Here is an 11445-nt window from a genome sequence, read left to right on the forward strand (position 1 = left end):
CAAAGACTTCATTCAGGTGATATCCAAACACTTCATTCAGGTGATAAGCCAATTAATAAAACAATTAAGCCATCAGTCTTAATTGGATTTGGGGTGTGAGGAGAGGTGACTGTCTGGCTGGGTTGCTTGGTGCTGGAACAAACCCTCACACAGTTGATGCAATTAGGAGATTGACAGACTAGATGCAGGTATGCAGAAAGCAGCACAGCACAGCCCTCACAGAGGAGAAGCTGAAGTGCAGACTCCTGAGGCAGGACACAGCAACTTCACACTTGCTTGCTGGAAGGATACTTACAATCCATCTCTCAATTTCATTCTGTTTTTTCATACTGGATTAGAAAGGGTGCACTGGTCCTGGAGGTACTGCAATACCAGGTCAATGCGTGGAGTGGACAGAGCAAGCTCTTTTTCCATCTCCCTGTTCGAAAAATCCATTTAATATATGGTCCCCAGATAAGGGACGTATCAGATATTAAACTGATAAGAACAGATTTTTATATTTTTTATTTTTTTCCTTAGTAAATAGAAATCAATTTGAAAATAAATTTTCAAAGGGACCCCATCTTCTCCAATGTGCTAAATAAAAACTTATGTGATACCTTATCATACGCTTTTTCGAAATCTGTGGTTTCAATAAATAAGGGAATATCATTAAAACCAGCATAATAAATAATATCTCGTATTAAAATCAAATTATCTGAAATTCTCCTACCTGGAACAGCACAGACCTGGTGTTCACCCACCATATAGGAAATAACATCACTGAGGCTACTAGCAATAATCTTGGCTATAATTTTATAATCACTGTTAAGTAATGTTATAGGACACCAATTTTTAATATCTTTCTCATCGCCTTTCTTATGAATCAGAGTAACGATGCCTTTCTTCATTGAAGAGGAAATAAAACCAATTATTAAAAACAAACTATCACCCGACTCACTTCTTTCCCTATAATATCCCAATAAAAACAATAAAATTCTGCTGGAAGGCCATTACTGCCGGGAGTCTTTCCTTTGGCCATCTTCTCCACAACATTTCTGACCTCCTCCTCATTAACATCTTCAATCAAAAAAGCTTTTTTCTCCCTTGGGATATCATCAGATAAAACATCACAGTAATCTTTAATTTCAACATCTGAAGCCTTACTCACGTTATTAAAAAGTGCCTCATAAAAACCACAAATATTTTAATCATTGCTTCACCAACAACTTCACCGTCAGGAGTTAAAACAGACTTAAAAACACCTTTAGCTTTAAAACTCTTTTTAAAAAAATACCTAGAACATTTCTCATCCTCTTCCAAATGCTGTACTTTTGCTTTATACACAATATTTTTACCTTTCTCCACCAATTCTTTTTTCCTCTCCCCTTTTATTTCCTTAATCTCATTATCCACCTCCAAACCATAATTCCTCAGTTTATACAGTGCTTCAAGTCTAGAAATTAACAATTCTTCTTTCCTCTTCCTTTCTTGCGCCCTATTAACACAAATGTGTTTAAAAAACAAAGCAAACCTCACCTTGGCCCAATCCCACCAATCCAATACACATAAAAAACACTTCTGCTGCCTGACACAATATAAAAACATTTCTCTAAAAGCATCTTTCACTTCAACTTCTTGCAGCAAGCTGGTGTTGAGTTTCCAATAACCTCTACCAAAAGACATAGAACCCTCAACACATGTCTCAGCAGTCACAATTTTATGATCTGAAAAGCTGGTCATGATGTGGTCACATCTGGTCACTTCCATCCCTTCAGAGACCAAGATATAGTCAATTCTTGACTTGGACCGCCCACTATCCGCAACATATGTAAATCTTGCATCTCCATCAACCATCAGTCCAGCATCCCTGAAATGCAAGTCTTTCACCATTTCATTTAACAATGCAGAAGTCACATCAGTCTTCACTTTGTACTTTGTCTGTCCTGTTGGGTTCTTATACAATTAAGATCACCTAAAATAATAGTAAAATCTCTGCCAGGCATAAAAAGTTTAAGAGCTTTTAAAAAAGACACACATTCCTGTTTATCAGCTGGCGCATAAACACTAAAAACTCTAAAACGCTGTCCTAAAAACTCCAAACTTAAAAGAATACACCGCCCAGGCACCACAACTTTAAATTCTAAAACATTAATACTATTATTTTTAATTAAAATTACAACACCTTCATTCTTGTTGTCTGTACATGGCGACCAAAAGGATTGACCAAAAGTCCATTCAGATTGATGAGGTACAGATCTAATCATACACTCCTGTAAACAAAATATATCTGCTGTAACATTCACCAATGAGTCAAAAACGACTGCCCTCCTAGTGCTAGAACCAATACCCCGCACATTGAGAGTAGCAACCACCAAGCTCATTATTAAAACATAAAAATTACACACAGCCATGATACTACTTAAAGAAAGCCTGACTCAATACTCTTCTTTCCAACAGGCTTCCTATATCAGGCGATCCTGGATCAGAATCCCTGCTCCCCTGAAAGAAACCAGAAACAACAGGGTCATTCTGATTTCCAGACTAACTCCCATCCTCTCCTCTTTTGCAACACTTCCTCCACTTCCAACTCCTCCTCACTCTCTACTCTCTGCCTAGGAGTTAAAGAAGCATCATTCTCCACCTGGCATTCCATCTCCTCCCCTTCACCAACTACATGATCCGGGCACTCCTCACACTCACTTGCCTCACTGCTAGAGATTACTTCTCCCAGCACAGACTTAATAGCAGCTACGGCCTCCTGGGATCTCACCTCCTTCTTTTTTTTTTTTATGCCCCTCCCCTTTTTTTGAATTTCCCTCCAAACTTCCACAGATTTACCACAGTTTCTACAAATTTCTCCCTTCTCAGGACACTCCTCTTGCAAATGCCCATAGGTAAAACAGTTTCTACAATATTTCAACTGCCCTTGATAATAGCAAAAACCCCTCTCTCCACCAATAGAAAAAACAGCAGGAACTGCACAATTTTTTTTAAATCTTACAAAAAATCTTCTCTTTCCGTTCAGGTATCCATGCTTATTAGTTAGTCTTCTATCAAAAGTCACTTCATCACAATATCTCGCCAAAAAAACACGCACAGTATTATCATCCACCTTAGGGTTGTACATATGCACTATAATAGCTTGTTTTACCATTTGAAACGATGGCACGATAGTCACATGTTCAAGAAAAGCCGGTCTTTTCTCCTCCTTCATCCTTACTCCGTCCATATAGATCCGCTGACATAATCCCTCGGAAGAGACGGTAAGATCATAAATACCTTGCTTTGCAAAATCCTGCAGAGCCAACACATCCGTTACCTTTAAATAAGGGAGTTTCTTCAAAACCTCCCCCACAATCAGGTCCAGTCCAATCGCCAGCCGAAATCCTTCATCCACCTCCAATATAACGGTGTCCTCGAGTCCTCGAGACATTTTGAATTATGTAGGCTCACTGAAGCGCTCACCCACGATCGCACTCGAACGATATCCCAGGGCCCCCCGCAAGGAGGACCCCGAATACTCCTTCCAACCACGACCAAGCCGAGAAAACCCAACTTGATCGTAGCCAAAAGGCCGAGAAGCGATACCCGCTCGGCCTCGACAACGGGGTCGTTGTTCGCCAACGCAGAGCATTTCTCAAGGCAACAACCTATAGGCCCCAGACTGTAACGCACCTAGTTGATCAGTTAGGATCTCAACTGCGGAAACAATGGACATCCACTATTATCCCACCACCCTTGTGTTTGGCTGTGGGATTCGCGGTTACTCAGTATGTACCCCAGGCGTCACTCTCAGTCTTAGGCGGAGAGTTTGGGGTAACAAAATCATTTACCGCTATCCATCTAATTAGTTTTACTGATGGTAAGGAGGGACTCCCAGAATTACAGGGGTCACGAGCTAGTATAAGCTTGTGCAACGTTCAGAGTTAGCATCTAGTATGCAATAGCTTCAGAGTTAGTATATAGCATGTCCTCAGTTTAGCATATAGTATGCCATAGGTTCAGAGTTAGTATAGCATGTCCATAGTTTAGTATACAATATGCAGTAGGTTCAGAGTTAGTATAGCATGTCCACAGTTTGATATATACTATGCAGTAGGTTCAGAGTTTGTATAGCATGTCCACAGTTTGGTATATACTATGCAGTAGGTTCAGAGTTAGTATAGCATGTCCACAGTTTGGTATATGCTATGCAGTAGGTTCAGAGTTAGTATAGCATGCCCACAGTTTGGTATACACTATGCAGTAGGTTCAGAGTTAGTATAGCATGTCCAAAGTTTAGTATACACTATGCAGTAGGTTCACTCTGAGTTCCAGGACATTAATCAGAGCAGGTAACAGGCATATACTTGCGGTTAGTTGGTCCTGGCTAGAAAGCCAGTGGCAAGGAGGTAGACAGTCTTTCACGATGTAGTTAGGCATCCAGGTTTGGATATGTGGACAGAGTCCTCAGATACCATGGAGCTAGCAGGGTGCGCACTCCATTAGTGGAACACCCTGCTTAGCACCTGTCTTCAATTTAAGGGCTGAATGGTAAGTGGGCGGAGTCACAGAAGGCCCGGCGGCCACTGCGTTCCACGCTGGAGCGCAAGCCAGCGAAACAACACAGGCGGTCGCTGCGTTCCACGCTGGAACACAAGCCAGCGTATCATCGCAGACGGCCGGTGCGTTCCACGCTGGAGCGCAAGCCAGCGTATCGTCACAGGGAGCCGCTGCGGTCCAGGCTGTATTGTTACAGTACCCCCCCCTTTAAGGGACCCCTCCGGGGTACCCCGCTAGGAGAGGGTCAGTTGGGAAATCTTCTATGGAACAATCTTTGGAGTCTGGGAGCATGAACGTTTTGCACATCTTCCCAAAAGTCATCCTGGGGACCATACCCCTTCCATCTAACGAGATACTGGCTCTTCCCCCGTCTTCTTCTGGAATCAATGAGCTGCTCAACTTCAAACTCTTCTTCTCCTTGGACCTCTATCGGAGGCAAGGGTCGAGGGTCATTTGATGGGAACGGTCTAGGTCTAAACAGCTTCAGTAGTGACACGTGGAATGTGGGATGTACCTGTAATCGAGGAGGAAGGGTGAGTCTCACCGTGTTGGGGTTAATAATCCTTTCTATCAGAAAAGGACCCAGGAATTGTCTTCCCAAAATCTTGGAAGGTACCCCCAACCGAAGATTTTGTTGATAACCAAACCGAGTCCCCATCCTGGTAGGGAGGACTTTCTCTCCTATGACGGTCGTAGTAGAGGTTCTGTCTTTCTTTTGCCCGTTGAAGGTTGTCTTTTAGCGTCTTAAGGGTAGTTTGCAAAGTGGTCAGATAATCGTCTGTGGCTGGAACGTTTGTGGGAAGGCTGGTTTGAGGAAGAGACCTAGGGTGAAATCCGTAATTAGCAAAGAATGGAGTATGTAATGTGGAGGAATTCGTAGAATTATTATAGGCGAATTCAGCAAGAGGAAGTAGGCCCTCCCAGTCATCCTGGAGAAATGAGCAGTGACATCTGAGAAACTGTTCCAGACACTGATTCACCCTTTCAGTCTGCCCATTAGTTTGGGGGTGATAGGCGGTAGACATTCTGTGGTCGATTTGAAGTCTGGAACAAAGTGCTCTCCAGAATTTGGATACGAATTGCGAACCCCTGTCTGATATGACCTGGCTAGGAATTCCATGTAACTTAATAATATTAGACAGGAATACCACGGCCGTGTCCTTGGAGGAGGGTAACTTCTTGAGGGGCACGAAGTGTGCCATTTTAGTCAGCAAATCCACTACCACCATGATGGTGTTGTTTCCTCTGGAAAGGGGAAGTTCAACTATGAAATCCATCGAGACCCATTCCCAGGGTCTGTTGGCGATGGGAAGACTCATTAGGAGACCATAAAGTCGGTTCCTATCAGTTTTACATGAGGCACAGGTCTCGCACGTGGAAACGTATTCCTCAATTTGTTTGGTCATTTTTGGCCACCAGAAGTTCCTGCGTATCAGGGTTGTGGTTTTAGCAATGCCGGGATGTCCCGCGAGGGGTAAATCATGGCAAAGTTTGATCACCTGATTGGTGAGGGAGGGTGGTATATACAGTTGGCTGTCCTTGTAAAGGAGACCCTGTTGATTCTGCGAAAGACCAGGGGGGGTATTAGCATGGTCATTAATTAGAGCATCCTTGAGCTGGGTTTCCAACGTTATGGTGGCAAGGACGAGTTTCTTCGGTGGAATGATCCATGTGGGGGCCGTGTCTGAGGTGCAAATTTCAGCCAGTCGTGACAAGGCGTCGGCCTTCCCATTTTTTGAGCCTGGTCGGTATGTAATTTGGAAGTTAAACCTGTCAAAAAAAAAAAACTCCACCGTACTTGACGGCCTGATAATGTTTTATTGGTTTTCAGGTATTGTAGATTACGGTGATCCGTATAAATTGTGATGGGGTGTATTGATCCTTCAAGTAAATGCCTCCAATTTTCCAGGGAGCATTTTATGGCGAGGAGTTCCTTTTCGCCTATGGGGTAATTGAATTCGGCCGTATTTAGCGTCCGGGAGTAGAACCCGATAGGATGTAACGGAGTTGAAAAAGAGCTTCGCTGGGACAGAACAGCTCCTATGGCTGCCTGGGATGCGTCTACTTCCAGCACGTAGTGATGGTTCGGATTTGGGAGAGTCAGTATCGGTGCCGTAGTGAACCTGTTCTTTAATAACTCAAACGCTGATTGGGCGTCCTTGGACCAAACGAACTTCGTGTTGACACTGGTTAAACGGGTTAGTGGCTTAGTGGTAGCGGAGAAATCCTTAATAAATTTCCTATAGAAGTTTGAGAACCCCAGGAACCGTTGAAGAGCTTTCCTGGAATCCGGAATTGGCCAATTTTGGATGCAAGTGATTTTTGAGGGATCCATCTGGATACCTTTGGGTGAAATTATGTATCCGAGGAAGGGAAGAGAGGTAGTCTCGAATACAAATTTTTCCTGTTTGATGTATAAACGATGAATACTTAACCGTGCGAGAACCCAACGGACATGTTTCCTGTGATCGTGTAAGTTATCGGAATACACTAGTATATCATCTAGATAGATGATTACACATACGTCCAGTAGATCCCTAAAGATGTCGTTAATAAAATTTTGGAATGTGGCAGGGGCGTTGCACAACCCGAAGGGCATCACTGTATACTCGAAGAGTCCATACCGAGTGCGGAAAGCTGTCTTCCATTCATCTCCTTTTCTGATCCTAATTAAGTTGTATGCGCCTCTCAAATCCAGCTTGGTGTAGATTGTTGCTGTTTGTAATCTTTCTATGAGTTCGGATATTAGCGGCAAGGGGTACCGATTTTTGATTGTTACTTTGTTCAAGGCTCTGTAATCTATAATGGGCCTTAAGCTTGAATCTTTGTTTCTCACGAAGAACATCCCTGCTGCTGCCGGGGAGGTTGAAGGCTGAATAAAACCTTTTCGTAAGTTCTCTTCTAGGTACTGTAAATCACAGAAGAAATGCACCAAACGGATATGCCACTGACTATACTGGCTAGTCATAAATGCAGATATTAAAAGCTGAGACTTTCGCCAATATATTCCTGTCAGGAAGATATCGGAGCCCACATGCACCACGTCACGGCTCTCAGCATGGCAAGGGGTCCTACCACTACGCTACCTATGGTGTGAACAAGGTCTGAAGGTGATGTAATCCAGCTCACAGCCAAGCTTCCACACAACCGCCTAGCAGGACAACTAGTGCAATGTGAACAAAGCCAGACTGTAAGCCACACCCATATCAGACCATGTGATGGTGCATGTGGGCTCCGATATCTTCCTGACAGGAATATATTGGCGAAAGTCTCAGCTTTTAATATCTGCATTTATGACTAGCCAGTATAGTCAGTGGCATATCCGTTTGGTGCATTTCTTCTGTGATTTATGATTATATTTTCATCCGCAAATGCTCCATTTTGTGTAGGATGCCTTTGTGGTGCATGTGGACCGCGCCGACATCCTTCACCGTATGCAAAATATTTTTTGCTGGGGATAGTCGTTTGCTGCGGTCCACATGCGGTGGGACTGCTCCCCCAATGAAAAACACGCTACAGTGTTAGGGGTTGAGCAGCTCCCCCAGATTTGCCACTATATTTCTGTGTTTTTGTCTCTTCTAGGTACTGTTTGAGGTGAACAAGTTCTGGTTGTGCCAATGGATAAATTCTTCCCGTGGGTATCTCACTACCCGGCAGCAACTCTATGGGGCAATCGTAAGATCTATGGGGCGGAAGAGATTCCGCCTTCTTTGCGCTGAACACCTCAGCAAAGTCTGCATATTGGCTGGGGACCTGGTTCACTCCCACGTGCATGAGAGATTTGAGGGGAAAACAGGTCTCCATACAATAAGGTGACATGAACTGAACTCTCCCCTGTTTCCATAGGAGGGCTGGCTGGTGTATTTGCAACCATGGCAACCCAAGAATCGCGGGAAACAATGGAGAGTGTATGATATCAAGGGATAAGAATTCTGTGTGGTTATTTTCACATGTCACCATGAGGGGTTGAGTCTGACTGTGGATAGAACTAGAAGTGGTACCGTCAATGAAACTCACGGATATCGGAACGTTTTTTCTCATGTGGGGAATTTTATTTCGCTCAACCAGATGCGTGTCGATAAAATTCCCCGAAGCTCCCGTGTCCACCATGGCTTCAACGGTAATTCGGTTTTGGTCCCACTGTAAGGTGAGAGACGTGTAAATGTAACCACCAGTACTATTTATTGTACTGCCTATGGTACAAGACGTGCCGCTCTTACCTTCGCACTTCTTACGTATCGCGGGACATCCGTCAACGGTATGGTCAGCAGACGCACAGTATAGACAGAGCTTGAGGTTACGTCTCCGGGCTTTCTCTCTCTCGGTCAGAGGTCCTCGGATCGCCCCAATCTCCATCACCTCTACAGCGGGACCCTGGCAGAACGGTCTTGGGTTGGGTGTGAAGCCTGAGACTCTCTCGGCTCTGCGTTCCCTCAGCCGTCTGTCAATGGTGGTGGCCTTCTGCATCAAGGCATTAAGTGTAAGTGGTAATTCTCCTCGGGCTAATTCGTCCTTCAGGGCCTCAGAAAGACCTAGGCGGAACTGATTCCTAAGAGTGATATCATTCCATTCAGTTTCCCGGGCCCAGCGAGTGTATTCCGCAATAAAGTCCTCTACAGGTCGTTTCCCTTGTTTAAGGCTGCGTATAGCGGTCTCAGCGGTCAGCTGTTTACTATGGTCCTCGTAGAGAAGGGCCATTTTTTCAAGGAACAGAGGGAAGGATTCCATGGCTGGGTCTTCTTTTTCTAAATAAGTATTGGCCCATGCTCTGGGCTTTCCCCTGAGGTATGAGATCATGGTAAGTACTTTTGATCTGTCAGTTGGGTAAGTCCGGGGCTGCATCTCAAACATTAATTTGCATGCGTTCAGGAAATCCCTGAACTGCCTTCGGTCACCCGAGAATAACTCAGGTGGGCTTACTTTGGGTTCAGGTCCATCACGGTGGTGTCCTGGCCCCTGAGTGACAAGTTGCCGTAGTGCCTGGTTTTCTAGCTGGAGATGTTGTACAGTCACATTGAGGGTCTCCACCCTCTTAGTGAGGGTGACGAGGTGACCTGCAACCTGCGCTGGATCCATCTGGGTTCCACTAATATGTAACGCACCTAGTTGATCAGTTAGGATCTCAACTGCAGAAACAATGGACATCCACTATTATCCCACCACCCTTGTGTTTGGCTGTGGGATTCGCGGTTACTCAGTATGTACCCCAGGCGTCACTCTCAGTCTTAGGCGGAGAGTTTGGGGTAACAAAATCATTTACCGCTATCCATCTAATTAGTTTTACTGATGGTAAGGAGGGACTCCCAGAATTACAGGGGTCACGAGCTAGTATAAGCTTGTGCAACATTCAGAGTTAGCATCTAGTATGCAATAGCTTCAGAGTTAGTATATAGCATGTCCTCAGTTTAGCATATAGTATGCCATAGGTTCAGAGTTAGTATAGCATGTCCACAGTTTGGTATATGCTATGCAGTAGGTTCAGAGTTAGTATAGCATGTCCACAGTTTAGTATACACTATGCAGTAGGTTCACTCTGAGTTCCAGGACATTAATCAGAGCAGGTAACAGGCATATACTTGCGGTTAGTTGGTCCTGGCTAGAAAGCCAGTGGCAAGAAGGTAGACAGTCCTTCACGATGTAGTTAGGCATCCAGGTTTGGATATGTGGACAGAGTCCTCAGATACCATGGAGCTAGCAGGGTGCGCACTCCATTAGTGGAACACCCTGCTTAGCACCTGTCTTCAATTTAAGGGCTGAATGGTAAGTGGGCGGAGTACCAGAAGGCCCGGCGGCCACTGCGTTCCACGCTGGAGCGCAAGCCAGCGTAAACAACACAGGCGGTTGCTGCGTTCCACGCTGGAACGCAAGCCAGCGTATCATCGCAGACGGCCGGTGCGTTCCACGCTGGAGCGCAAGCCAGCGTATCGTCACAGGGAGCCGCTGCAGTCCAGGCTGTATTGTTACACAGACACAGTCCGGGAGGCTTCTTTCTCTCACAAACCAGGGAAAACGTGCGTCCTACGCTCTGGAATCACCAGCATGCTCCACTTCGTGTTCTTCGTATCTGCATTGCTCCGCCCACCACTTTTGGTCACGCCTTTTCTTCGCACGCAATTCCTGGTGCCAAAGCTCGCCAAGCAGAAAAACTGATAAAGAGTGAATGGAGAGTAGTGTGAAAAAAAAAAAAAAGGGTATGCATTGTTGATTGTAATGTCACTGCCCCATTGTTCAGTGTTCCGTCAGGGCCCTTGTGATGTCATCCACTGACCTGACCTTACTTGACCTCTGACCTGACAAGCCTCTTGTGACACGTGCAGTGTTCTGTCCATTGGCCAGACAAGGCAGGTCCAGCTATTGCTGATACATAGGAAGTGCTGGACTACATTTTAGCCTCCAAGTCATCTATCCAGTTCAAAAGATCCACAAGAGGGGGACACAGGCAAACAAACTTTACTTATTTACTAAAGCACTAGGAAAGTTAAATTGGTTACATCAAGACAACTTGCTACAAAAGGGTCAATTCACAGGAACAACTCAGCAGCCCGCCCAGGTGCGCACTAGAGGCCCAAATCAAACCCAAGGTGCGTGGAGTGGAGGTCCAAACACTTCATTCAGGTGATAAGCCAATTAACCCAACAATCTTAATTGGATTTGGGGTGTGAGGACAGGTGACTGACTGGCTGGCTGGGTTGGTTGCTTGGTGCTGGAACAAACCCACACACAGGTGATGCAATTAGGAGATTGACAGACTAGATGCAGCAGCAGGTATGCAGAAAGCAGCACAGCGCAGCACAGCCCTTACAGAGGAGAAGCTGTAGTGCAGACTCCTGAGGCAGGACACAGCAACTTTCCACTTGCTTGCTGGAGGGATGCTTGAAATCCATCTCTCAATTTTTATTTTGTTTTTTTATACTGGATAAG

At 45.0% G+C, this 11445-nt stretch overlaps 1 non-coding gene across 1 annotated transcript; it reads right to left on the reverse strand.

The window, feature by feature from the left end:
• Nucleotides 1-338: 338 nt before the first annotated feature.
• Nucleotides 339-530, reverse strand: LOC122942641. The gene has a single exon (XR_006390609.1). It is a non-coding gene; the product is annotated as a U2 spliceosomal RNA (small nuclear RNA).
• Between the last annotated feature and the right edge of the window lie 10915 nt (nt 531-11445).

The sequence above is a fragment of the Bufo gargarizans genome, chromosome 6 (genome assembly GCF_014858855.1).
Source record: "Bufo gargarizans isolate SCDJY-AF-19 chromosome 6, ASM1485885v1, whole genome shotgun sequence".
Classification (NCBI taxonomy): Eukaryota; Metazoa; Chordata; class Amphibia; order Anura; family Bufonidae; genus Bufo; species Bufo gargarizans.